The following is a 27,424-nucleotide window of genomic DNA, read 5'->3' as shown; positions in this document are numbered from 1 at the left end:
GTGGGGGGCTGCGTCACATGGTGGGGGGGCTGCGTCACGTGGGGGGTCTGCGTCACATGGTGGGGGGCTGCGTCACAGGTGAGGGGCTGTGTCACATGTGGGGGGTCTGCGTCACATGGTGGGGGAGCTTCACTCCCACGGAGAAGTCTGGGTTTCATTCTCCTTGGGCTGGAGACCTCTGGGGTGAGGGCTCTGCTTGCACCTTGTGTGGCCTGGGCCTGGGCTGGGGCGGTTGGGGTCTAGGTCATCTGGCCGAGACACCTTGGAGTTGGCTCACAGCAAGAGCAAGGCAGAGGTGCGGGTGGGTGATCGGCCCTCGCTGCGGAGTGTATCCCACACTGTCTTCATAAGCTGGAGTGGCAGTACCCATGCGGGTTCTAAGAGAGCCTGGCAGAGCTGATGCCTCAGTTCAGCCACAAGTGGGAGGAAAGGGCTCCAGCCAGAGCGAGTGAGAGATTGATTTAAAAACCCAGCGGGGTTTGGGAGGGAAGGGCCTGCCTTTAACATCCGCTAGAGCGGCAGGTCTGAGGCTCCTGTACGCCCACTCCCCCTGGGGAGCTTGTTAAAATGCAGGTTCTGATTCAGTGGGTCAGGGTGAAGTGGGAGAGTCTGCTTCTAATGAGCTCCCAGGTGGCTGACACAGCTGGCCACAGCGCGCCATGGGAGGCAGGGGTCAGTGGCTGCAGTTTTTCACCTTCTGTGAGCCCTGGACCCCTGTCGGAGGATGACAGGAGCCCCAAGTGACAGGTTGGGACACTGAGGCTGCAAGAGGAAAGTGAGTTGCCTGAGGTGTCACAGGCATTCCTACAGGTGTGAGGGGCTGGAGCTGGGTCTGTCTCCAGTGTCCACCCTCCGCCAGGCCGTCGTGAGAGCAAGAGACTCCCAGCCTTAGCTGGGAGTGAGATTGGGGGTTCAGCTTGTTAATAAAGGAGCATCCACAGGCCGGCCATGGCTCAGAGGAAGGGGAGAGAACCTGTGTTTAATGAGCACCTACTGTGTGCCTGGCACTTCCTTTGTCCTTGTTCCAGGAAACCATCCTTATCTTTGCTCCTTCAGTGCCAGGAGCTCAGGAAGGGCCTGCCACCCTGATGTGGGGGGCTCTCACCGGGCTGAGGTGACCAGAAGCACCAGCTGGGTGCAGGAGGCTTTGCCGCAGTCAGACAGTCCTGACGCCTGTGTCCACAGGCTCTGTCCACGTCCCAGCTCCTCTGAGGCCGTTTGCTCCCTGAGAACAGGACCACAGAGGCGCCCTCAGGCTCCTGCAGACAATGGATGTTCAGACAGAAATGTTGTGGCCCACAGCCGGCTCCCACGCTACACCGGCCTCTGCTTCTGCCCGGGGAGGACGGGGGAGTCATGCCAAGCCTTGAGAAATTGGCCTCCCCGCACCCACTGTGACCCCCAGCCCTGGCCTGGGCAACACTCTCCAGGCTGGGCATGTTGATGGCAGGCTTCAGCCCCACAAAGCAAAGCATCTAGAAGCATACGGGGTGTCCACCCTGAAGGACTCAAAACTCAAAACTCACTCCATCCACTGGGCCACCTGGCTAAAGGCAGGTGGGGAAGTCACACCCCGTGTAGTGCTAGAGCCCCCAAATCCAAACAAACCCCAGTGAGCACAGGCCCCTCTGGCTCCCAGCGGTGCCTGCAGATGATGCAAATCCGGCCGCTGCGGGGGACATGGGGGCCTGGCCACTGGGGCTGGGGCAGACTGTGGGTGAGGCAGGAGGAGGGCGGGTCCCCAGGCTTCAGTCCCAACTTGGCCTTTTACCAGATACGGCCTTGGACCAGTCTCAGTTTCTACGTCAGCAAAATGGGGAGAGCCATGTTTACCCAGTGGAGTTTCGAGGACGGTTAGAATAGATGCTCCCCATGGAATGTACCCGGCACGGAACAGGTGTCAGGGTAGCTTGTTGGCCATGGTCATCACAGCAGGGCAGCAAGTGGATGGGACAAGACGGCGTGGCTGTCAGGCAGGGATGCAGCCTGCCCCACCTCTGCCTCCGACCCGACCCCACTAGGGCATCCTGTTTCTGACTGGCTGCGTTTCGGAGGAGCAGCCAGGCAGGACCCTTGTGCCCACACCTGCCTCTTGGGTCGGGTGTGGCTTCCTCTGTCCCGGGGCTGGAGTGACTTCATGGCTGAGTTCCTCACCCGTCTTCCGCCCAGCTGGCCGATGGGACCCGATGCAGTTCCCATGAATCTGCTAAAGGTGTTAAGTGTGTTTCCCTGGGTGAGGCCGGCTGGGGCAGCAGCCCAGATGGGACGTCCTCCTCTGCTCTGTTGTGGGGGTGTCTGGGTGGGATGTGCCCCGCAAACTGCACAGGGCCCAGCCTGCAGGAGGGGCTGACTTGGGAGACTTTCCAGTCCAGCCTCTGAGTTTCGAGATTGGGAGACAGAGAGGGGCCGCCAGATGCCCAGGGTCCCCATGGTCCACCTCCCTGCCTCACCTGGGGACTGTTTGGCCCCTGACTGCATGTGCCCCCGCTTCCCTGAGACCCTGACCTAGCCTGAGCCCAGGGGCCCAGGTCTCCCCACGGGCTCCAAGCCAGTTATTTCCAGCCATCTGAAAGTCATTGGGAGGTAGCAGTGGGTGAAATGCCTTTAACATGAAACTGTATCTTGTGGTCAGTGCTTCTTTCTGTCAAAACATTTTGCCTCGCTGAGCTGGTCTCAGCAACAGGGTCAGGGAAGCCGTGTTTCTCCATCCGGAAGACACAGGAGAGCCGGCTGCTGCCTAAGAAGCCAGGAAGAGGGTAGGGCTGGCCTCTGATCCCCCTTCTCCCCTCTCTGCCCCGTGGGTCTAGCCTCCACACCCAGCCGGGGGCAGCGGCCCCTGATGCCAGAGCTGACTGGGACTGTCCAGCCTCACAGCTTCCTGTGGCTCCACGTGGACTTTGAGCTGACAACCAAGCTCCTCCCCACCTTAGTTCCCCTGACCCCTCACCCTCCTCTCAAGAGCCCCCGAGGGCCACACAGGTGAAGTGCCCAGGGTGCAGTCTCTGGAGGTGCTCACACAGGCATGGCAGGTACAGGGCTGGGCCTGGCAGTGAGGGTCCCCCCAGTCTTCGTGCACCCTGGTCCTGGCCCTGCTCTCAGCCCCTCCCCTCAGCAGCCACCTTGGGCCTCCTCCTTCCCCAGCCTGCCTTCCTTCCCCATCACCTGGCACCTGGCACTCCCATGCTCCTCCCCGTCCCTCTGGCCGGTCCCCTCACCTGCCCCTCCTTCCCTAGACCTACAGCCCCAGGGGCCAGTCCACACTCCCATGCCTCCCGTTCCTTGTTCTGTGTCTGCCAACCCCAGACAGTGAGCTCTGAGGCCAGGCGTGGGCCCTCCAGCCTAGCACAGAGCCTGTGCTGGATGAACGTGCTGGAGGTGTGGCGTCCCTGCTGAGCCTTTGTTTGCGGGTAATTAGGAGCACACAGTAGGACCACTGGGACCTCTTCAGTTCCTGCAGCAGCAGTGATCCAGAGGCGAGGAGCATGCACGAGCGCTGAGGACACAGGGGAGGGGGCCATAGTCACGGCGATCAGGTGGTGGGGAGGGGCCGTCCTCCTGGCCGCCCTGGGAAGGCTTCATGGAAGAAGTGACGTGTGAGTGGGCCCTGAGTGTCAGTATCAGGCATCTTCCGGGAGAGGAGGGAAGGGATCTGGGACTGGGGGTTAGGAGACAGGTGTGGAGGGAGGGAGGACTGAGATGCACTCGGCTGGGCCAGAGGCTTTGAGTGTGATCTCAGCAGCAGTGGGGAGCCATAGAGGGTTTTACACAGAGGGCGTGTTCATCCCTTCAGCACCCCTTCTGCAGCATCCCGCCCAGAGCTGACAATCTGTGCCGTGGTCAGATCCAAGTTTATGTTAGAAATTCTGAGCATCCTCGTCCCGGGCACAACCCTAGTTTTCCTCGCTATGTTCGAGTTTTCACCTCTTCAAGTTCCAACCTCAGGGCAAGAGATGTCTTGTTTTTCATTGTCTTTGTACAAGTCTCCACTTAGCCTGGGAAATAGGAGAAAGTGTTTCTGTTCTGGGCCCTCCCTTGGGAGCGAAGGGAATTTTATGGGGAGGGGAGATGCTTTGATAACCCAAACATTTTGCAGAGAACCCAAACATGGGAGAATTCCTCCAGGCCTGACAGACCCCACGCGTGCTGAGCGCTGCCTTCCCAGCACGCCTTTTCCTTCTCTCTGGGCGGGCCTCGCCCTGCACGCCCCTTGCTCTTGCCAGAGGCCTCCTCTTTCTCTTTTGGGTGCTGGAGGCAGGAGGCAGCTTCGGTCTTGCCGGAGGCGGGCTGGGGTGGTTTTCCAGGGCTATTCACCGGCCACCCCCAGCCCTCCATCCCTCCATGCACGCAGCCCCTCCTGGCTTTCTCAGCTCGCCCACCGCCCTCAGGCATGGCGTTTGGCGCATTTTACCTTTGAGAAGGTTGAGGGAAGACTTGCCCTGGCTCCCAGCTGGGCGTGTGGGGCGGTTATGGGAACAGGCCAAGTGGCTCAGATCCTGTGTTGTAAGGAGGGGTGCCCGGTGTGGAGTGCAGGCGCAGGGGTGTGGCTTGGAGGCCCAGGTTGGCCTGACAGGGCCTGCGGGTGACCTGAGCTGCCAGAGTTTGGGCGCAGGCCCAGCTCGTGTCTCAGCTCTGCCCCCTCCTGGCTGGGGCTTGGCATGCACCTGAGTCTGTCCTTTGTGACTTGGGTGATATGACAAGTTGACTTCCCGTCACTGTCACCGTAAGGGCTGTGTGCAGGGACTCACTTGTTCTTCCACAGTGTCAGGTGACAACTGCCGGCTTCCACGTCCCCCTGTGCACTGTGATTTGGGGGTGCTGGGGGGAAGGAGGGCACTGACAGCTGAGGTCCCCCTGCTCTGCCCTGCATCCTGGCCCATTGCTCCTGGTGGGGATGGCCCCTGCTCTCCCTCACTGAGGTTTCAGGGAGCCACCTTCCCTGCTGAAGGGAGGTGAAGCATCCAGCAGGCAGCTCAGAGATGCTCCTGGCTTCTGGGTGGCGGCGTCCCCCAGGGGAGGGCTCTGAGTCTGCTCTGGCCTGGAGACCCCAGCTCCCCGGATGCCCTTGGCCTGGGCTGAGATCAACGCGAGCAGGTGGATGAAGGGCCCTTGTCTCCAAGGATGGGGTTTCCAAGGTCACGGGACCTCTTCTCCACATCTCGGTGGAAGTGCCAGGAGCACCTCTGGTGAGCTGTGCCCAGACGCGATCCCTGAGCAGCTACTGGAGTTGGCACTTTGGGCTCAGGGCCCAGCTGGCAGAGATTGTGTCCCCATGGAGCTGGGAAAAGAAGGCCCTGGGTCTGAATCCAGGTTCCATGCGATTTTGGACTTGTCCCTGAGCTGCCCTGAGCCCCAGGTTCCCATCTGAGAAGCGGGAGTCATGCCTCTCTTCCCCACACGGCAGTGAGATTGATTGAGCTGATGTCCGTCAAAGTGCTGGGCATGTGTTCGGAGTTACACGTGATGGTGGCTGAGAAGCGGGAGGCTGGTTCGTGCGCCAAGGTCCAGTTCTCTGCATCAGAGCCCAGGTCGTGCCTCCCTCCCCCCTGGGGCCTCCTTGAGGGCAGACGTTTAGTCTAGAATTATAGAAGGTGGGGCTGCTCAGGATTTGAGAGTGAATCCATTCATTGATTCATTACCCATGATGATAGATCAAACAGCTACTGTGTGCGGGGCCTTGTGGGGAGACCTGGCGGGGAAGGATGCGTCCCAGCCCATCTGCAACGTGCAGTCTGGTGGCTGAGAGAAGTGCTCAGCAAATAGTCGCACAGGTGGCTGTCCAGTGGCAGGAGTGGTCAGGCTTCAGGCTGGGAGAGGGCGCAGGTGTTGCACCGGGAGGCCTTCCTGAGCAGGTGACCTTTAGACTCATACATGGCAGAAGTTCAGGCAAAGGCAGGGGAGAGTTCCGGGTAGCAGGGAGTGCATCTGGCTTGTTGGAGGAGCTGGCAGGAGGTCAGGTGGCTGACAAGGAAAGGCTGGTGATAGTAAGCCCTGTGCGCCTTGCAGCTGCGGCAAAAGGGTTGGATGTTGAAGACGATGGGAACGCCTGGGAGGGCTCTACACCCGCGCGCTGGGGCAGCGTTGCTCCCTGGCTGCAGAGTCTAACGGAAGATGAGGAATCCCAGCCGGCCTCAGCCAGTGCATACAGTGAAGACCTCACTCCCTATCAAGGTTTGCCTGGCCATCTGCGAGCCGGCCCTGTGTCCCCCACCTGCACCTTCCCCCCCACTGTCACTCCCAGCCCTCGAGAGCTTCCAGAGCAATCCTGCCACACACATGTGCTCCCTTGCTGGAAATACCCAGCCCTGCCCTGCAAGCCCAGGGTTCTGTGGACCTGCTGCTCTCTCTGTGGTCCCTGCAGATGCTCTAACCCTGCATCCCCATCACCTGGGCATTGTGTTCCCCTGGGTTTTGAGCTCAATGGTGACAGCTTCAGGTCCGGAACTTAGAAGATGTTGGATGGATGGGTGGATGGATGGATGGGTAGACGGATGGATGGATGGGTGGATGGATGCATGGGTGGGTGGATGGATGGATGGATGGATGGATGCGTGGGGGGATGGATGGATGCATGGGTGAATGAGTAGATGGATGGGTGGGTGGGTGGATGGCTGGCTGGATGAATGAATGAATGGATGGATGGATGAGTGGCCCACCAGGCTACCTACCCCATGCTGAACAGAGCTCCCAGACGAAGAGGTCATCTGTCTCCGTCTCTCTGTAGAGGTAGGCAAACTAATGCCCAGCAGGGCCAGGGTGGGGCTGGCCAAGGGGCTCTGGGACTCTTGGTGCAGTGCTCTTGCTGTTCAGTCTCCTGCCTTCCCCCAGCTTTGCCCACACTCCTGTCCCTGTCCCTCAGCTAATGCATAAAACGTTAATCCTCTCATTTATTCTTTAAAGATTAAAAGTATTTTATTTGGTGCCTTCATCACAGTTGGAAACCATTTAATTAATCCCAGTGGCAGGACACCAGACAGCTGCCGTAATTGCTACAGTTCTCTGGCCCACAAGGCTTATTTCAAAGGTGTCGCTCCCAGGCCTAGGAGGCTCTGTGGATGGCAGTACTATGGAAGGTGCGTAGTCGTGCTGGGGACACGAAGCTGTCCCTGAACCAGGAGCTGTTGGTCAACAGTAAACCCTGGGACACCCAGTGAATCCCAGACACACTTCCAGCAGGGCAGCGGCTGCCAGGGGCACTGCACCTCTTGGCCAAGATGGGCTCTTCCATTCTGCCTGGAAATTCATACAGAGGTAGTATCACCTGCCATTTCTCTGTGGCTTGGATATGAACTGTGGTCTGTGAAGTTGTGGGCAGGGGGCTGCATTCCTAAGGAGAAAATCAGCCCGTGGAATGCTTCCCCTTCATGTGCACAGCCAGTCTTGAGTAGGAACCAAAGCTTTCCCTTTGAGAAGTGGCCATCTGTGGGGCAGGAGGCACCAGTATGAGTGACAAGGCAGTTGTCACTTGATCCAAGGATGTGCCCAGGGATGAGGACTCCTGAGTGCAACGCAACAGGTGGTGCAGGAAAGTTGTATGAGTCAGCGCAGGCTGCGTAACAAAGTACCATGGGCAGTTCTGGAGGCCAGAAGCCTGAGATGGAGGTGCCCACAAGGTTGGCTGGGTTCGTCTGCAGCTGGGTGGGGGCATCTGTCCCAGGCCTCTCTGCAACTTCTGGGGGCTGCTAGCTGTCCTTGTCATGCTTGGCCTGCAGATGCCCTGCCCTGATCTCTGCCTGCATCTTCTCACAGTATTCTCCCTAAGTGCGTCTCTGTGGCCGTTTTTGTAAGGACACCAGTCATATTAGGTTCATTGAATGACCTCATTTTACCCCATCCCTTCTGTAAAGGCCCTGCCTCCAATTAAGGGCACATTTGTAGGTCCTGGGGGTTAGGACTTCAACATAGGAATTTTGGGGTGCACAGTTCAACCCATAAGGGGGAGAAAGCCAAGAACCAGCTCAGACGCTTTCATATTTGCAAATCCTGGGTTTGGGAAGTCCTGGGAGGAGTGTCTCCTAAAAGGGAGGTCTCTAGGAAGGAGCCAAGGGAGGAGGCCCAGACCCAGGCTCCGTTGGCAGCAGCAGCCACACTCAGGGCTGCTTCCCACGAGACCTTGCCCACTTTACAGATGAGGACCCTGAGGCGAGGAGAGGCTGGGGCTTGCCCGGGGCCAGAGATGGGGCTCATTAGGAGGCCACATAGGAAGGGCTTATGGGGTGCTGGCTGGGTGCTGGGGCTGCCAGGCTGCATGTGCAGGACCCAGAAGGGCCCACAAGATGAGTGTCCTTATCTTCACCCTACCCATGTAGACATTGAAGCTGGGAGAGGCGGATTTGTGAGGCTCGAAGCCCCACAGTCAGTAAGAGGCTGAGCCGGCGCCACCACGCAGGCCTGCCTGACCCCCTCGCTCTGCCGACTATGGCCCTGCCCTGGGTGGTGGAGTGTGGCTGTGCCATTCCGCATGGGGGCAGGGAGGCTGGGCAGGGGCTGGGGCTGAGTGGGGATCAGGAGGTGAGATGTTTGCTGCTAAAACCAAGACAGTCCAGGCAGACGGGGCAGCTGGTCACCGTAGCAGAGCAGAGCCTCTGCATCTACTGGCGTTTGCGGAGGACATCCCGGCTCCTGGCCAGCGCCTGCCCTGGTAGGTGCCAGCTGCCTTCGGGAAAGGCGCCTTCCACATGCATTCTGTGAATCAGCTCAGGCTGCCTGCTGCCATCTCCGCCGGTCCCCTCCCTGCACTGCTGGGTCTGAAGCAGCCTCTTTCTGAGGCAATGGCTCCGAACACTCCTCCGCACTGTTGCGCTTGAGCACGCTGCCACTGGCACACCTCGGGTGGAAACGCCCTGCGCTCTAGCTGCAGGCCCTACTTGAAGCTAGAAGGCAAGACCAAGGAAGAGAGAAGGTGTCAGTCAAGAGGAAACAGAGGGCATCAGGGGACATTTAGCGATGCCCCCTATTCCCATCCTGAGCTTGGGACCCATTGAGAAATAAGACACGCAAGCCAGACATTAGAGATTGAAGGCTGGCTTTACGATTGGCAAGGGTGGCTCTGGGTCTGCAGCCGGGAGGAACTGCTCCCCCCGCATCTCTGAGCCCTGCCACTCGCCAGCCTGGACAACTGCTGCCATCCCTGCTGTGTGGCCAGAGCAGCTGGAACAAACCCTGCCTGCAGGCCACGACATGAGCAGCAAAGGAAGCGGCTTTGCAAGACCGGAGGCTCCACAGTTAGTAAGAGGCCATGAAGGGGAAGCGTGCCGCATCTCAGAAAGGAAGATACAGACATGTGCAGTGGGGAGGACGGTCTTGCCGACTGCAGCGTCTCAGTCCCTGGCTGTAGGTCTGGCCCTAGGTCTGAGTGCAGGAAATGGTGGCGGATGGAAGCGTGTCAGTGGTGTGGAGTGGACCCCGGGAGTATTTGCGGGGAGCTGCTGAATCTTCTGTGCATACTGCTCTGTTCCGGCCCCTAGGCCTTTGGACACTCTGTTTTTTTCCTTCTGGGGTGTCCTTCCGCCTCTGCCTGTCCAAGGCCCAGCTTCAAGCTCCTCCTCCAGCAGGCCTTCCCGGTCCTGCAGATGGAGTGATCTTCCCCGCCCTGAACCCCGCGGGGCTTTGTCCTTCTCCTCCTCTTGTGGCGGCTGCTTGTGGCCAGGTTTGGCCTTCCTGGCTGGATTCTGAGCTTTCTTTGCCCATGTTTCTCTCTACCCTTCAGCCTGTAAGAGGCCTGGCAGCAGGATGTGCCCACAGTGCCCATGCTACCTGGAGGGTCAAGGGACTAGGAGCTGTTTTCTGAAGTGTGAGGCCAGAAAGCTCTGTGATGACCCAGCCACCATTTCCTGAGGGTCCATGAAACACCAGGGAGCACAGGTGCATGACATCATTTAATCTTCCAGGCAGCTCTCCTTCTTTTTTTTTTTAACTTGTGATTTCTGCACATTGATTTTGTGTCCTGAGACTTTGCTGAAGTTGCTTATCAATTTCAGGAGATTCTGGGCTGAGACGATGGGGTCTTCTAAATATACAATCATGTCGTCTGCAAATAGAGACGATCTGACTTCCTCCTTTCCTATCTCAATAGATGCAGAGAAGGCCTTTGACAAAATTCAACAGCCTTTATGCTGAAAACCCTGAATAAACTAGGTATCAACAGAACGTATCTCAAAATAATAAAAGCTATTTACGACAAACCCACAGCCAATATCATACTGAATGGGCAAAAACTGGAGGCTTTCCTTCTTTATTGACATGAAATTTACATAGCATACCATAGTCACCTTGGAGCGTGGCTTCAGTGGTATTAAGTGCAGCCACCACCGCAGCCTGGTCTAAAGCATTTTCATCTCCCCGAAAGGAAACCCCAAACCCATTGGTCATTTCCCGTTTCTGCTCCTTCTAGCCCCTGGCAACCACCAGTCTGCTTTCTGTGTCTATGGGTTCGCCTCTTCTAGATACTTTATGTTGAGAGAATCGTGTATCATGTGATCTTTCGCTCCTGCCATCCTTTACAAAGCACGATATTTTCAAGGTCCACTTATGTCGTAGCAGGTGTCAAGAGCCCATTTCTTTTTCATGGCGGAGTAATGTTCTGCGGTGTGAATAGACCACATTTTCTGTATTCATTCACTTGTTGATGAACCAATGAATTTTATGTTGTCTATTTGGGAGTATTTGGAGAAAGTTTCACCCATTCAAGGACTGACTGCATTTTCATCTCCCCAAAATGCCCACTGGGAACAAGGGGCTGCAGCTCCCAAGGGCCAGCGACAGTGACACAGACACGGGTCTGTCTCCTCCCCTGAGCTACTCTCTGCGTCCTGACCCTCTGCCTCGCAGAGCTGCCTCTGACGTTGCCCGGGCCCCGTGCCCAGAAGGGCCTGTGCTGGGTTTATTGCTGCTGCCGCCATCTTGCCCTTCTCATCATTTTTGAATGAGGACCCACATTTCATTTGGCATTTAGCCTTGCAGATTCCATAGCCGGCCCTGGTGAATCCGAGGGGGAAGTGTGCCCTCCTTCATTTCTTGCTTTTTATTCAGGGCTGGAGGGGTCGCTGGGGGCCATCTTGTGGGCCAGGATGTGTCCTTTCCCCCTTGGAGCCGCGGTGTGGAGGGAGGTGGAGGCGCCCCTTGCAGGGACCTGGGGCCCGGCCTGCTCGCACCCCAGCTACACACAGGGATGAAGCCTGGCAAAGCTTCCAGCAGCCCTCCCGTCAGCATTTCCAAGGCCAGGGTAATGGAGTGTCCCCTATAAAGTTTTATATAAAATAATCTGCCTTAAAGAGTGGCCTGAGAGGGGTAATTGGCCGCTGGCGTGGGCGGTAATTATAACGGTTGTTAACCCGCAGAGCTGTGAGCAGGCAGATGGGACTAATTTGGTCTCTTCTGTTGTAAATTGTGGTTGCCAAGGTGGAAGGAAGCAGTGGTTATCTTGAAGGTGGCGATGCCTGCTTCCCTGGTGCTGGCCAAGGTCTCTGTCTTGGCTGTGTCGCCTTCGGGGGTGCCTGGAACTGAGGGGTGTAAGGTGGCCGCAGACAGGTCTGGGAAGGGGATTGCGGGGAAGGGGACAGAGCGACGTTGACACAGTCCCCCACCGTGTGGGCCCCGAGTGGCTCATGATCCTCTGCCTACATTCTTCCCATCACTGAACAGGGGCATTAGGAAGGCAGATGTTCAGGTCCTCCTGTCTGGGCTGTTGGCAAACGTGCCAGTCGCCCTCAGGTATGAGGTGGCCTGGCTGGCATGAAGCATGGGCTTCAGGGAGTCACCAGGGCCCTGACCACATCGTCGCCAGGGGCATATGTTTGGGTGTTGTGCTGAAGTGGCAGCCTGGGACCTTGGAAGCAGCTGGGTTTGGGTTCAGCTTCCTGCTTGACCTCTCCCTCAGTGAGCAGCACTGGGCAAAGCAGATGACACATCTGAGCCTCAGCTTCTTCATTTGTAAGGTCAGCGTCCCTGTCCCCACACTGGAACGGGGCAGGCTTGATGCAGGTGGTGTGCACAGCCCCGGGTCTGGCACGGGAAGGGCTTTGAGGATGGATCTCCCCATGCTGGCAGCTGCTCCCTCTGCACAGAGCCTTGACCTCCATCAGTGGGCAGCTCAGCTATTGAGAGCCCGGGCCCTGGGGCAGACGCCTGGCTTCTTTTTACCAATGTGGCTGCTTTCTACTTGGGTGACCCTGCCTGCCTCAGTTTCCACATGTGGACAATAGCCTTTAGGAGGTCAGGAGGAAGCACTGTGCCAGATGGAGCCAGTATACACGCACCTAGTGTTGAGTGGGTTGGTACACAACACAGAATAAGTACTCAAGACAGGGAGGCGCTCCGTTCCCACAGCCCCTGACTTCCCTGTAGCTCTGCTCCATGAGGAAGGTTGACAGGCCCTGTTTTGGCGGGGGGCGGGTCCTGAGGCTGCCAGGTTCTGTGAGCGGCCCGAGGCCCTGCAGCTGGGACGTGGCAGTGCCGGGGGTGCTTCCGGTGCTCCCTGTAAGGCATGGCCATGACATGTCTTTCCAGGGCTGGGTGGGAGGATTAGTTGGCTTCTAAGCCCTGGTACAGATCCAAGTTGCCCCAGGATGGTCTTTCTCTTTGATCTGCAAGTGAAATTGATATGGAGGTATGGGGTGAGTGCAGTCTGGACGTGGAACCTGACACTCTGCCCTGCCTAAAGGTCCACGTGTCTGCAGCCCTGCGACGTCATTAACTATCAGGCAGCGCCATCTGATCCCGCCATGCCTGCAGTGCAGGGCCTGGGACGTAAGGTCTCAGTGGGTTCCTCATCTGCTGAGTCCCACGTCGTGGGGCCTTCTTTGCAGACGTTGAGCAGTTGTCCATATGAGGAGGGTCACAGGTCCCCAGGAGCCAGGACTAACTTATCCCGTGGAAACTTCCAGAAATGACTGGAAACCAGGCACCCCCCTCAGCACCCAGGCCTTCACTGCTGGCCAGAAGGGAGATGAGTGGACAGAGGGCTGGGTCTGTGTGCTGTTTCCTTGCAGCCTCTGCTCTGCGACTTCATCACCTGTGCCCACAGAATAGCCCCAGTGAGACCAACTGGAGGGCAGTGTGCCCTTGTGGGGGCTGGGGATTCAGGAAGGGGAGCAGGGCAGTGGGGAGTTTTCTTGCATGGGAGAGGACAGAGCACGCAAGGTGAGGGGCAGAAACGTGCCTGGGACCAGCCGAGTCCTCCCACGCTGGGGCAGGAGGTAAAGAGGAAGCGCCATGCTGGGTGGAATCTGAGCAGAAGCTGGACGAATGGATTGGTTTTTGGGACTAAGGCCTAAATGGCGAAGCAAATAAACCCCCTACCACACCTCACCCCTGATTCCCCCATATACTGACTCACTGTTTATCCTTGAACGTAGTAGACAACATGACTGGCAGTCTGCAGGAGGCGCACAATGGATCTGAGAGGGAGTTTGGAAGCTTTTGGCTGTGCTGTGCAGCTCTGGGGGCCACCCAGACCCCAGCCTCATTCTCTAGGTGCCTCCAGGCTGCTTTTGACTTGCCGGTGAGACTGGGGGCGCCTCGGCCTGTTCTCCCTCCTGCTGCTGACAGGAAGGGTAGGGTGTTTGCCACAAGCTTCCTTCCAGGGACTTGGATGGATTTGAGCAGGAAGGGTGGGAATTTTACCTTGTGATGAAAATGTCACTCATATGCGCTGGGCCCCCATTTTCAAAGCAAAACTTTGGAGCAGTAGAAGCTTGTTCCAGAGAGCAGAGGCTGTGTTCTTTACATCTTCTCGGTGTCCGTCATGAAATCTTAAAACTTCTCAATGTTGGAGCACAGGACAGACTGAGCAATACTGAACTCCTAAGACCAATATTAAAATATTAAGCATAGAAAGTGCACATTAGGTATGACTTCAGGACAGGTAAAGGACCTTCACTTGTCTTTTTTTTTCTTTGAAACAAAGTCTCGCTCTGTCCCCAGGCTGGAGTGCAATGGCACAATCTTGGCTTACTGCAACCTCTGCCTCCTGGGCTCAAGCAATTCTCCTGCCTCAGCTTCCTGAGTAGCTGGAACTACAGGTGTGCACCACCTAATTTTTGTGTTTTTAGTAGAGATGGGGTGTCACCATGTTGGCCAGGATGGTCTTGATCTGTTGAGCTCGTGATCTGCTCACCTCGGCCTCCCAAAGTGTTGGGTTTAGAGGCGTGAGTCACCACGCCGGCCAACTTGTCTCTTTCTTGAGAATCCTTCGTGCTATTGTTGGAAGAGGCTGCGGGAGCTTTACACATAATTCCGTCAGTTTACAAATGAGGTCATGGTCCTCAGGGAGGGGCAGTAACTTGGGGGTCTCCTAGCTTCCCTTCTAGTGCTCTTCCAGGCTATTTTGATGAAAATAGCTGAGTATGAGTCCAGCAATGCTGCTGGCTATCTGCGTCACCCTAGACAAGTCCTAGGATCTCCCCGAGCCTCCGTTTCCTGCCTGTGAGATGCACTGACCTTTAAAACCTTTGATCATAGTATCTCTTTTCTGCTTAAAATCTTCCAGTGATGGCTTAATGCTCCTGGGGTGGAACCGAAGCACATCAGCAAAGCTGGCAAGATCTCTGGCAACCCTTCCGCAGCAGACCCAGTCGTCCTTCCCGCCGCTCACTCTCCCCCACTGTTGGAAACAGACGCTCCGTGCCTCAAAGAAAAATTAGCACTGAGACAACGAATCTCTCAGCAAAACAATTTTTACTTCCTGGACTGCAGGAAGGGTACTCTCACTGGCCATCTTGCCAGAGAGTACAATGAACAAAGGAAAAGCAGACATATTTACCCCTGATGCATTTGGGGTTGTCCTTACTGCTGTGTCTGATCTCTGTTGGCTGGAGCCAGACCTCACAGTCTAAACAAACCCGATTGACTAACAACTTAACACTTTCCTAAACAGGTAAAAGCAATGGGGAGCTGGGACATGCCTGTGAGCACATCCAGCGCAGATACCTTGGTACAAGCACATAGAATGTACTACGTGCCTGTAAGCATGGCATGTCTAACAGCTACATAGAATAGGGCTTCACAAAGAGTTATTAGCACACTTATGATTTATTCTTTAACAAGAAAGGAAACTTTAAAGAGGACTGTTCTTGTTCCCACCTGCTCCATGCTCCAGTTTCTGGAGTGCCTCTGTGTCCCTGCCCTCTTGCCTCTGAGTTTTCCCTCTGGTGGCTACCTCCCCTTAGACCACTTTCTTCCTCGTCTGTCGTCTTGTCTCTGGACAACTCCTTCTGTTCCTTCATGGTCAGTCTAGCCAAAAGGTCTACCATTTCTGTGGTTTTCTCAAAGAACTAACTCTTGGTTCCATTTATTTTTCTGTATACTTTTTCTGTCATCGATTGCCCTCATTTCTGCTCTGACCTGTATTATTTCCTTCCTTCTCTTTACTTTTGGCTTACTTTTCTTTTTCTAGCTTCTTGAGGTGGAGCTTGGATAATTGATGTTGGTTTTTCTTCCTTTTTAATATCAGCATTTAAAGTTATAAATTTCCCCCGTTGTACTGCTTTAGCCGCATTGTGATATGCGGTGTTTCAGTTTTACTGTTTAAGATATTTTCTAATTTCATTAGTGATTTCTTCTTTGAGTCACAGATTATTTGGAAATCTTTTGCTTATTTTTCAAATATTTGAGACTTTCCCAAATTTCTTTCCATTGTTGATTTATAATTTGACTCCATTATAATCAGAGAACATATTTAGCAGGATTCCAACCCTTTAATATTTATTGAGACTTGTTTTACAGCCTAGCATGTGATCTATCCAGGAGAATGTTTTATGTGCACTTAAAAATAATGTGTACTCTACTGTTATTGGGTGGAGTATTTCATAAATGTCAATTAGCTTAAGTCAGTTGATAATGTTGCTCAAGTGAAGATCTACTGATCTTCCACCTACTTGCTCTAGCAATTATTGAGAGTAGGGCACTGAAATCTTCAACTGCAGGTGTAGAATTGTCTTTTTCTCCTTTCAGTTCTGTCAATTTTGCTTCATGTATTTTAGGGCTATGCTGTTAGGTGCATATATATTTATACTTGTTATATCTTCCTGAAGGATTGATCTTCCTTCTCGTCCTTCAGCCTCACTTAAACCAGTCTTCCCAGATGTCAGACAATGCTAGTTTCTTCTACCATGAGTTCCCAGGTCCGTCATAACATTCGTCAAACTGTATTATAATTGCTTGAAAATTACATGAGGTCAGGGAGCATGTCAAGCCTGTTCAGCTCTTCATGGTCAGCACCTAACACAAAGCCTGCACATACACAGTAGCAGGTGCTCTGGAAATGTTTGCTGATTGAATGAAGAATAAGGTCATATCTATGAAATATATTAATAGTGGTTATTTTAAAAATTTACTGCTTGAGGGCAGCTGTGGCCCAGACCACCTAGGTGTGATATCAGTATTCCTGAACATAATTTTGTCAGAACAGTGCCTTCGCCCAAGGGAAGCTGTCCGAACAGCTCTTTCAGGCCTTTGTGTTTGGGACCACACAGAGTCACCTGTCTGAGGTGGGGCACCTGTGCCAGTCCTACTTTCTCTGGGGACTGGATCTGGCATCAGCTCCTATGTTGACATTGTCCACCTGTTTCTCTGCAAGCATTCTCCTTGGCAACCTTGGGTTCATTGATGATGAACTTCCATGGGCCATGCCTTGTGCCAGATGTCAAGGACATATCAGTGAGTAAGAATAAAAAGCACCTACTGCGGGCATTCTGCTGGACCCTCTGTATGCCTGTTTCAGCCTCATGAAGACCCAGCAAGGTATCGGGACTCCCATAGCTCTTTGCAGACCAAGAACTCAAGTGAGGCCCAGGGAGGTTAAGCAGTTTGTTCAAGATCACCCAGCACTTATGTGGCAGAGCTGAATAACTCACCTGAGTGTTTCCAAATCCCATGCCTACCCCCACTCCTCCCTTCTCCCTGGAGAGCTGAGGGATGCCCTTCCGATTCTGTGGATTTCTGTGGGTGCTTGACTCCAAGATTAAAACACCACGTGTTTAAACCACAGTATCTCAAAGGAAAGGGGAAAATTTCTGTAGTTACTACATTTTAAGGCAAATTAACCTTGATAACATCTTTAATGTCATGTATTAGACTATTTTCCCTTAGTAATGCATTAAAACTGTCAGACCTGATATGATCGCACAATTAATGAGATTACACATGATGTAAATTTCAATTCATTATTGCAGTGTCTGCGCTAATAGACTTTTGATTAATACCCGCAAACCATGCTAGTTCAAAAGGACAACTTTTTGTGAATCACATGAAATGAACAGGCAGAGGCAACCACGATTTTGATGAACAAAAGGGAGGATGATTTCTGAGGATGATCTTGTCTAGTGATTTACTAAGATTAGCAGTAAAGATAGAGTTAATTAAGAGAGTCCCTTGTGTCAGGCCAAGGAGCCGGAGGAGCCAATGAGAGACACGTCATCCTGTGAATTTCTCCCTGCGTTGCCCTTTCGGATTTCCTGGGGAGATTACTCACCATTAACTCCATGTCCTTCGGGTCCTTCATTCTTCCAGCACTGCCATCTTTCTTGACAGGATTATGAAATTAGAGTTCAGCCAGAGAAAGCATATTGTGCAAGGAAACTGTTCTGTGAACTTGAGGAACAATAAAAACAACTCTGATTTCTTGAGTGCTTATGCTGTGTCGGACACCGCTCTTAGGTGCTCTTTCTTCAGGCATGCATTCGTTCCCTTTCTCCCCGGCGATGGTCTGGCTACTGTCATCAGCCTCCATTTACAGATGATGAAACTGAGGTTTGAGGAGCTAAGTGCCTTGGCTAAGACCATGTGGCTCATCAGGAACCAATTTCAATCGTGTGTGTGTGTGTGTGTGTGTTTGAGATGGAGTCTCACTCTTGTTGCCCAGGCTGGAGTCAGTGGTGCGATCTTGGCTCACTGCAACCTCCGCCTCCTGGGTTCAAGTGATTCTCCTGCCTCAGCCTCCTGAGTAGCTGGGATTGCAGGCGAGTACCACCACACCTGGCTAATTTTTTGTATTTTTAGTAGAGATGGGGTTTCACCATGTTAGCCAGGCTAGCCTTGAACTCCTGACCTCGTGATCCACCTGCCTTGGCCTTCCAAAGTGCAGGGATTACAGACATGAGACACCACACCTGGCTGACTCTTGTGTTTTTAGTGGCTGTGTTTTCTACCTTTTTGCTATCGGAAAGTGACCCATCCTATGAGTGGCCTCACCTTGTTGGAAACACATTTGGAACATGACAGCAGCATTCTCCTTGGTTCTAGACAGAAAAGATGGAGACACCCCCACCCATGCTTCCATACACTTACATGACGTTAATTGACTGCTACCAAGGGAGAACTCAACTTAATTGCACACCTACCTCCTATGCCAATCACTGAGCTTGGTGCTTGCAATATGTTAGCATACTTCATCATCACAGCAAGGTGTGGGGTGGGCACTATGTCTACGGGGAAGCTGGGGGCCAGGGCAGCATGGCTGGGGCTGGAACTCTGGTCTGTCTCATTGCAACACCCATGCCCTGTCCACCCCTGTGGTGGGGTGCAGAGGGCCCCTCTGCCCCAGTGATGATTCTGGACAGCTGCAGGTCGGTCCTGCAGGTGTCTCAGCATTCTCATTGTAAACATCTTGCTGAGTCAAGGCTCGGCGTCTTTTGGGGGCTGCCACTGGCCCCAAGCCCCCGGAACACAGTGGGGTGGGTGTGGGCTAGGTGCCCTGTGCCAGGCTGCAGAGCGAGACCCTAGACTTTATCTCCAGGCCCTGGGGAGGCTCAGGAGGTCACAGGGTCCTAGGGCGGGGTGCTGGGTGAGCAGGGGGCTGAGCGGTGTGGTAGGAGGAACAGCCAAGCAGATCCCAGAGACGGGCTCTCCTGCCTGCCCTGTTCTGGCATGTCCTTGGCCGTTCAGTGAGGGCTTGGACGAAGTGAGAAGACCTCAAGCCGGATGGACGTGAGGCTCACGCAGCGAGTGGCTTTTGGGCCACACCAGTGCCCGGGGTGCTGCGGAGGCCCAGGTCTGGCCTTTTGTTGGCATTCCTTGCTGGGTTTCAGTGCGTGGGCCAGTGCACCACTGGACCGGACGCTCTGCCCTTCCTTTGCAGCTCACCCGTGAACGTCACTCTAAGTGTACATAACACCCCTGGAGCTGCGTTTCCAAACCAGGGGATGAAACGACTCTCCCAAGCATTTGGTGTTCTGGAGGACACTGAGCTGTGTTCTCCTGTTTTCCCACCACCGGACAATTTCAGTCCTCAGGAATCAGTTAGGATTCTGTTTTACCCCTGGCCCCAGGTGTCACCAAGAAATATCTGGTACATTCAAAAAGAGAGCTATGAACAAAAGGTAATGTCCAATGCTAGTGAAAGTCTGGTGAAAAGGGGATTTTCGTGCATTTTTCTGCCAGTGTTGTAAATGGACACAACTCTTTTGTTTTAAGAAGCACAACCCACCCCATGACTGCGGAATCCCACTTTGTGGGAATTTCCCTGAAGGAAAGCACTCCCCATATGCAGGTGTTTGCAGCAATGTTATTTATAGCATCCATAAGGAGGAGACCATGGCAGGTTCCAGGTGGGCTGCAGTTACCATCAAGCAGGCCACCTCCCGTTACGAATGGTGTTGAATAATCAAATATTATAATTTTGAGACCAATGTCGAACAGAACTTAGCATACATGGACAACAGGATCTGGGGAGGGTGTTGGTGCCCTGCTTAGGAATTTTGACCTTTGATGTCCAAAATACTGCTAGAATGGACACTCCCAAAGGGCAGCGTGGCTGGGCCTGTAGCTCCTGGCACCTAGGACGGTGACGGAGTGCACTGGCTCCTGGGGGGACCCAGTGGATTGGCAGGTGTGACCCTTAAGGCCAGGACTCCCAGCAGGCAGTAGGTCCAGCCAGTCAAGGTGAGAGACGTGCACCTGGGCGATGACCAGGCCCGCAGGAGGGTGGGCTTGAGAGATTGTCACCAATGCCACTTGGCAGCCCTTCTCTTGGGCTCTATTACTTAACATGCTGTTGGCCACACTGCTTTTTTAATTGCCTGGGAATTATCTGCTATTGATTGCTGATATCAGCTCCAGCCTCCCTGGAGAGTCTGGCTCACTGTGGAGCACGCCGTGGCAGGTCCCCTTCATCTGTGTCTATTCTTTGTGGCTGCTTGGGATACAAGGGCCCATGCGAATTCATCTCCTTTTCCCTGTGCTGCTGTCTAGGATTAGGACAAGGGAGGGGACGGGCTCCCTGGGGCGCGTGTGGTCCAGGTGGGGGTGTCAGAAGCTGGTGTGTACAAGTCAGGCTGCCCATATTGTCCCCCTGTGCTCACAGCTACCATGCTTGCCCTGCTCCACGGACCAGGCTGCAAGGGTGACCCACACAGGCTGCACACCCCCACTTAGCCCCTCAGCTTCTGCCCATGGGGCTGCTGGAAGCCCCTGGCTCTCTGCTGCCTGAGTCACCATCACTGCAGTGTCATTGTGAGCACAGGGACTACATATCTGCTGTTTACTGACACGGCTTCATAAAGTGGCAGAACAGAGATCTGCTCAGAACAGAACCCTGTCACAGCGGGTGTCACAGCTCCCTTCGCATTGTCACCACCCCTGCCACAGCCTTCTCCCTCCTCCCCCCACCCCCGTGGCCAGCCCTTGCCTGTTCTCTGCTCTCCGTCCAGCTCTGCTCTGTCTGCCTGACAGGGCCTTCTCCACGCTATCTTCCCCTGTCCCTTCTCGTCACATCCTTCTCTCCTTTCTTTCTGTCCTTGGCTTTCCTGTCTCTTTTCCTTATCTCAGCCAGTCTGTCTCTCTTGTTAAATGGCTTCTGGACAACAGTTCTCTGGGTCAGGCCCTTGCTGGCTGAGTGAGCTTCTGTAGGGCCACCAAAGAGGGGACAGCTCATGATCCTCTGAAAAATCAGAGGCCCCTGTCGACCATCGCATCCCTTTTTCCCTGTCTCCCATCCGTCCATCCATCCATCCATCCATCCATTCGTCCATCCATCCATTGGTCCATCCATCCATCCATCCATCCATTTGTCCGTCCATCCATCTGTCCATCCATCCATCCGTCCGTCCGTCCGTCCATCCATCCATCCGTCCATCCATCCATTCGTCCGTCCGTCGGTCCGTCCGTCCATCCATCTGTCCATCCATTCATCCGTCCATCTATCCATCCATCCATCTTCTATTTATACATCTTCCCATCTATTCCTCCCTCTCTCCCCAGTCTATCCACTCGTCCACCCACCCACTTATTATCCATCCATCTATCCATCACCCATCCATTCATACATCATCTACCTATTCACCCACCTACCCCCACCCATCAATCCATTCATCCCCCATCCACTTGCCCCCTTGTGCACCCAGCTATCTACTCCAGCTACTCAGCCACGCATCTATCCATTCAGTCACCCATCCGCCTGCCTATTCCTTCATCTGTCCATCTATCCATCCACCACTTACCCACCCACCCCTTAATCCATTAATCTATTTATCTACCTGTCCACCCACCCACAACTTCCCAATACTTGCTCTGTATGTGTGCTGGGATGCAGTCATAGACATATCAGGTGAGGTTAGCTGCTGCTTCTGGGCTCACAGAAGCCTTTGTGTATCCATCTTTCAAAATGTTGATCCCTCTAAATTGTGACATGTTTTCTGCAGCTCCGTCTCCCTCACTGGATTGTGAAGGCTTCCAGAGCTTGTGCTGGGCCTTGTTTATCCCTTGGTACTAAGAACGGAGGTGCCTGGCATATTGTAGGTTTCCAACACATTCAAGTTTGAATGAATGAATGAGGCGATGCCCTAGTCTAGTCATTCAGTTTTACAAATGAGGACATGAGTTCAGAGGTGTGTGGGCCTTAGCCAGTGATACACGGTGGTGTTGGGCAGTGCCAGGACTCACCCCAGTCTCCTGGATGCCATTCTGGAGCTTAGCCCTGCGTCTTGCTATCTCTGAAATTGTGAGCTGGGGTTGGCTGTGTGTTGCAGGAGGTCTTTCCTGGGCTTAGTCCTGGGGGAGAAAGAAAGTGGGCTGTGCTCTCAGCAGGTGGCTGGCGGGATCTGGAGCTGGGAGTAGAAGGCAGCGCTGGGCACATCTGCCTGGACCCAAGGCTCTGCATCGAATGCTCACTGAGTGAGCCCACCTGGCATCACATCCTCGGAGGACACCTCACAGCCTCATGCCTGCTGCAGTTGGAATGGCAGGAAGGGGAGTCTTTGGAGCTGTCAACAGGGAGGGAGAGCTGTACATCCTATGGGCCAGGGACTGTGTGTTTCGGAAATAAAACTTTGGTGAAGTCAGGGCCTTTGTCACCCTGGGGTACATATAGGTCTGACCCCTGTGTAGGTGGCTGAATCTTATAACCACAGTTTCTTGGAACCTCCTTGTCATGTGTAAAATTTTTCTTTTTGGTGTTGCAAAGAAAAATTAGTACTGTGATAACAGATCTCTCAGCAAAGCAATTCTTCTTACTTTCTGCAGAAAGGGTACTCCCACTAGCAATCTTGCCATGATTGTACAACGAACAAAGGAAAGCAGACATATTTATTTCTTACCCATTTGGGGTTGTCCTCACTGCTGCGTCTGATCTCTGTTGGCTGGAGCCAGACCTCACAATCTAAACTAAAACCCGATTGGCTAATAACTTGAAACTTTTCTAAACAGGTAAAAGCAATGGAGAGCAAAAGAGGGAAGTCCAAATAAGGAAGGGCACAGGGTGCGAGCTGGGACATGCCTGTGAGCACGTCCAGCACAGGTATCTTGGTTAAAGTACAAGGACACAGAATGTACTACGTGTCTGTGAGCACGGCGTGTCTCACAGCTGCATAGGATAGAGCTAAACAAAGAGGTATTGGCAAAAAAGCAAGAAGGCTTTTGAAGAAAGTGTTTAAAACAAACTATTGTTTCTATCGCTTACGAATTTTTCTTAAACAAGAAAGGAAACTTTGAAAAGGAACTTTTTTTACTTCCCACACCCCCAACACCCTGGGCAAGGGCAGAGGAGAAGTCACGACGTACCCTCCTTTTTCACATTAGGAAATGGAGGCTCGGAGAGATGAGGCCTGTTGCTCAATCTGAGGTTGTGTCTGAGGTCATGTCTTCCCGGTTCTAGAGGTCATCACCCAGCTCTGCGATAGAGGGGACTGTGCCCGGCAGTGGTTCTCACTGGGAGGGGTAGAGGAGGATGGACTCAGCCACCAGAGGTGGGGGCCAAAATCTAGGAGCCCAGAAAGTGAACTGCCAGCGAGGGCAGGGCCATCCATGCAGAGGTGGCGTGGGAGGTGCCGGTGGGCACTGGCTAAGGCAAAAAAGTGGGGGTGTCTCATGGCAGGTCCCCTGGATGCTGGGACCCAAGCAGGCTGGCAGGGCTTCTCCCAGGGCCCAGAGGGAAGCTATGTCCAGCCTTGGCTCCAGGTGGGACCCATAGTCAGCTATTGGGAGCACCGGGTTCCATGCTGAGCCTAGCGTTAGAACCAGACCGGCACCCAGAGGTGGGGGGTTCAGCCTGGTGTGTGGGTCCCTGTGTGAAGGGTCTGCAGGGCCTGGTAGTGGGGCTCTACGATGACAGTCTATGGCTCAGCATGAGGCCTGGTACTTAGTAGATGCTCAGTAAATCACTGTGAACTTTGGAGCAGAAGATGGGTATGAGCGTGCACCTCCAATCCATTCCCTGGGGCTCCTGCCCTGAGCTGTGCTCTCTTGGCTTCAGTGGCACCGGTGAAACGGCGGCCCCGGATGGCTCTAGGAGGACAGCCCAGGCTGCTTTATGGCTCTTCTGGGTCATGTTTGTCAGGGAGCCTGGGGGCTGGCTGGGGGTGGGGGGGGTCGATGGATTAGGGAGGGGTTGGGCAGTTTAAGTCCGACCCTTAGGTTATTTTAGCAGGACTTTCGGTAATGAATTTTTCATTAGTGGGAAGCCCAGCACTGGTGAAGTTCTCCTTGGGAAAGCCTAATGATTTCATCAGATAAATATTTAAACCCAAGGAAGCCAGTCACAGCTTCCTGCAAAGAAGCTCCTCCCCTTTCTCTGCTGGCAGCCCGAGGAGTGTGCACCGCCTTTACCCACCTTTACCCGCACCGCCTTTACCCACCTTTACCCGCACCGCCTTTACCCACCTTTACCCACACTGCCTTTACTCACCTTTACCCGCACCGCCTTTACCCACCTTTACCCGCACCGCCTTTACCCACCTTTACCCACACTGCCTTTACCCACCTTTACCCGCCCCACCTTTACCCGCGTGACTCCGTGCTCAGGCTCCTCTCTCTCTCTCTCTGTTTCTGGAGCCCCTTGCTCCCAGTGTCCACCTGTCTGCTCTTCAGGTGAGACAGGTCTGGGAACTGGCTGTGTGCGATGTTGCAAGCATGATTCGAGGCCTCTTTCTTCTGTTTTGTTCTCTGCATGGGCCCCACCCTGTGTCATTGCAATGACTTTGGAAAGAGTCCCTGGTTTCTGCTTAGCCTGTCCTAGTCCAGCATCCGTTGGGGAAAGGCCAGGGCAGTAGAGAGGGTCCAGGTGGAGGACCAGACACACTCACCTCGATGTGAGCACTGACCTTGGACCTATCACCCCATGGGAAGGCAAGAGGACCTGCCCAGTGCTGCCTTCTGGCTCCCAGCTCCACAGCCTGCCAGGCACCTGCTGGGGCTCACCTCCTGGCTTTCTCCCCCTAGAAAGACTCCCACCACCAAACGTACTCAGCCCCAGCTCCTGACTGAAGAGAGACAGGAAGGTGCAGGGTAAACACCAGCATAGGATTCAGGAGATCGGGGCGAGTCCCAGCCCTGCCCAGAGACCTGCCCAGCCCTGGCTAAGGCCCACACAACTCTGAGCTCATGTCCTCCCTTGGGGTTTCTCTTCATGTCACCTCTGCAAAGGCACCAGAGGCCATCTGGGAGCTTCTACAAACCGGAGTGGGGAAGGGCAATAATTAAATAAGAGAGCTCTCCTAGCATGGGGTGGAAAAGTGAGGGGGGAGAGAGAGAGGAAGAGGGGGGGCAGCACAGGGGGCATCTCTGATACTGGGGCCTGGTCCCCACAGCGCAAGGAGCCTGGGAACTCTGCACTGAAAATCCAAACGCCAAAGTGAATCCCAGACTTGATGGCATTTCTTGGCCATGCCATGGGTGTACCCTCTTACATCACAGGGAAGGGTTATCGATGATGATATTCAGCACTTCTTATCTTTCATAAAATATTAGGTGGCTTTTATCAATAGTTTGTTTATTTCAATCTTATCTTTTGTTTCCAAACAATAGCAAGTGATAGGAAAACACACACACACAGAAAAAAACCCAACATTTTACTCGCAACACCCAATCTGTTCTGTATGCTGGTCCAGCTAATGATGTGTTGTTCATTTGTTTGCGTAATTCTGGAGTTGTGGAAGGAACCCTGGGCTCACTGGGAGGAAACTGGGCCTGAGCCCCCACTCTGCCCCCATGAGCTGGAGCCCAGGCGCTAGCATCAGTGAGAGGGTCCCCTTCACTCTCCCCTCTCTTCTCCCTCTGCAATGCTCTACCTGCGCTCCGCCTTCCCTTCCCTCCACCCTCCCCTGGGTTTCTCCTCTGCAGCCTGTCTGGCCCTCTTTCTGTCCTCTGAGCCGCCCATGCTTGTTGCTGCCCCAGGACCTTTGCACTGGCTATTTGGAGCACTGTTCCCCACATTCACATGGCTGGCTCCTCCCTGCAGGCCTCAATGATCACCTGTCAGAGAGGCTCTTTCTCCTGTCCCCTGGCCCTCGGGGCCACTCTCCCAGCTTGGCTTCCCCTTCTCAGCTGTATTTGTCCCTGGGGCTTCTCACCACCGGATACAGTATGCATTTGGCTGCTGTATTCATTTGTTTTCTGTCTTGGCGTGTGTGTTGGTTTGCCTGGGATGCTGTAGCAGGATATCACAGACTGGGGGCTTCAACAACAGACATGTGTTCAGAGGCTGGGAAGTCCAAGGTCAAGGCTCTGGTTGAGTTTCTGGTTTTGGGTGAGGGCCCTTTTTCTGGCTTGCAGATGGCTGTCTTCTCACCATGTCCTCACATGGCCTTGGCTCAGTGTCTGTGCATAGAGAGAGAGAGAGAGAGGGAGAGAGGGATCTCTTCTTCCTCTTATGAGGGCACAAATCTACCGTGAGGCCCTGCTGGAAACAGATGCTCAGTGCTGCAAAGAAAAATTAGCCCTGAGACAAACGATCTTTCAGCAATGCAATTTTTACTTCCTGTAGGAGGGGTACCCTCACTAGCCATCTTGCCTTGTTCTAGGGTACAAAGAACAAAGGAAAACACACACATTTATTCCTTATGCATTTGGGGTCGTCCTTACTGCTGTGTCTGATCTCTGTTGGCTGGAGCCAGACCTCACAATCTAAACTAAAACCCGATTGGCCAACAACTTAAAACTTTTCTAAATAGAGAAAAGCAAAGGAGAGCTGGGCCATTCCTGTGAGCACGTCCAGCACAGATATCTCGGTTACAGCACAAGGACGTAGAATGTGCTACGTGCCTGTAAGCATGGCGTGTCTAACAGCTACATAGGACAGGGCTTCACAAAGTTATTAGCACACTTATTCTTTAACAAGAAGGGAAACTTTACAAAGGAAATTTTTTACTTCCCACAGGTTCCCACCCTCATGATGGCTTCCACACCTACTCACCCCACAAAGCCCTTACCTCCAAATACCATTACATGGGGATTAGGACTTCAACACGTGGGTTTGGGTCGGGGGATGTGGACATCTGTCCACAGCAGCGTCTCTCTGTGTGCTATCACTTAGGCTTCATAACGGCAGAGAGCCTGGCTGTCCTGTTCAAAGCCAGGCCTTCAGAGCCTGACAGGGCACCTGGTGCCTAGTGACTGTTAGTTGAATGAATGAACATGTTGATGAATAAACGATCCCCAGATCTCTGAAGAGGGCTCCAGGCCTGACCTGCTGGCTGGGGCCAGGTTTGTATGGGGGCACTGGCCAGCCGTACCTGCCCAGAAACATGTGCCGAGTGCTCGGCCAGGCCTTTTGTCTCCCTCTTCTCATCCAGCCTTCCCAACGAGCTGAGCAGGAGGTGCTCTGAGCCTCACTGTGGAGCTGGGGATGGTGGGCTCCGGGGAGGGGCAGGAGCTGGCCTTGAACCCTGTCTCCCTCCCCACTCACTGCGGCCAGGGGTCTGGCTGGAGCCCTTGCTGGGCCCAGACAGTGCAGCCACACTTCCTTCTCCACCCGTGACCTTGGGTGGACAGCTCAGGTGCTCCAGACGTGTGTCTCTGATGCCTGTCCCAGGGACTCAGAAGACGCCAGCTCAACTCTGCCTCCAGTGCTCGATCTTTGCTCTTTTATTTGAAAGAATCCAATAACAAATATGAAATATGACCAGATCGACATGACCATTGGTTCTTAATCCCAGATGTGAGAATTTGGATTTTTCCTTCCTTCCTTCCTTCCTTCCTTCCTTCCTTCCTTCCTTCCTTC

The 27,424-nt window shown here is 54.0% G+C and overlaps 1 protein-coding gene across 6 annotated transcripts in view; it reads left to right on the top strand.

The window, feature by feature from the left end:
* SORCS2 (sortilin related VPS10 domain containing receptor 2) overlaps positions 1 to 27,424 on the top strand; it is a 587,909-nt gene that overhangs the window by 164,466 nt on the left and 396,019 nt on the right. The window lies entirely within an intron of this gene.

Source organism: Sapajus apella, unplaced genomic scaffold (genome assembly GCF_009761245.1).
Source record: "Sapajus apella isolate SASKATOON/1434 unplaced genomic scaffold, GSC_monkey_1.0 scaffold85, whole genome shotgun sequence".
NCBI classification, from domain to species: domain Eukaryota; kingdom Metazoa; phylum Chordata; class Mammalia; order Primates; family Cebidae; genus Sapajus; species Sapajus apella.
This window is presented reverse-complemented; position numbering and strand designations above follow the sequence as displayed.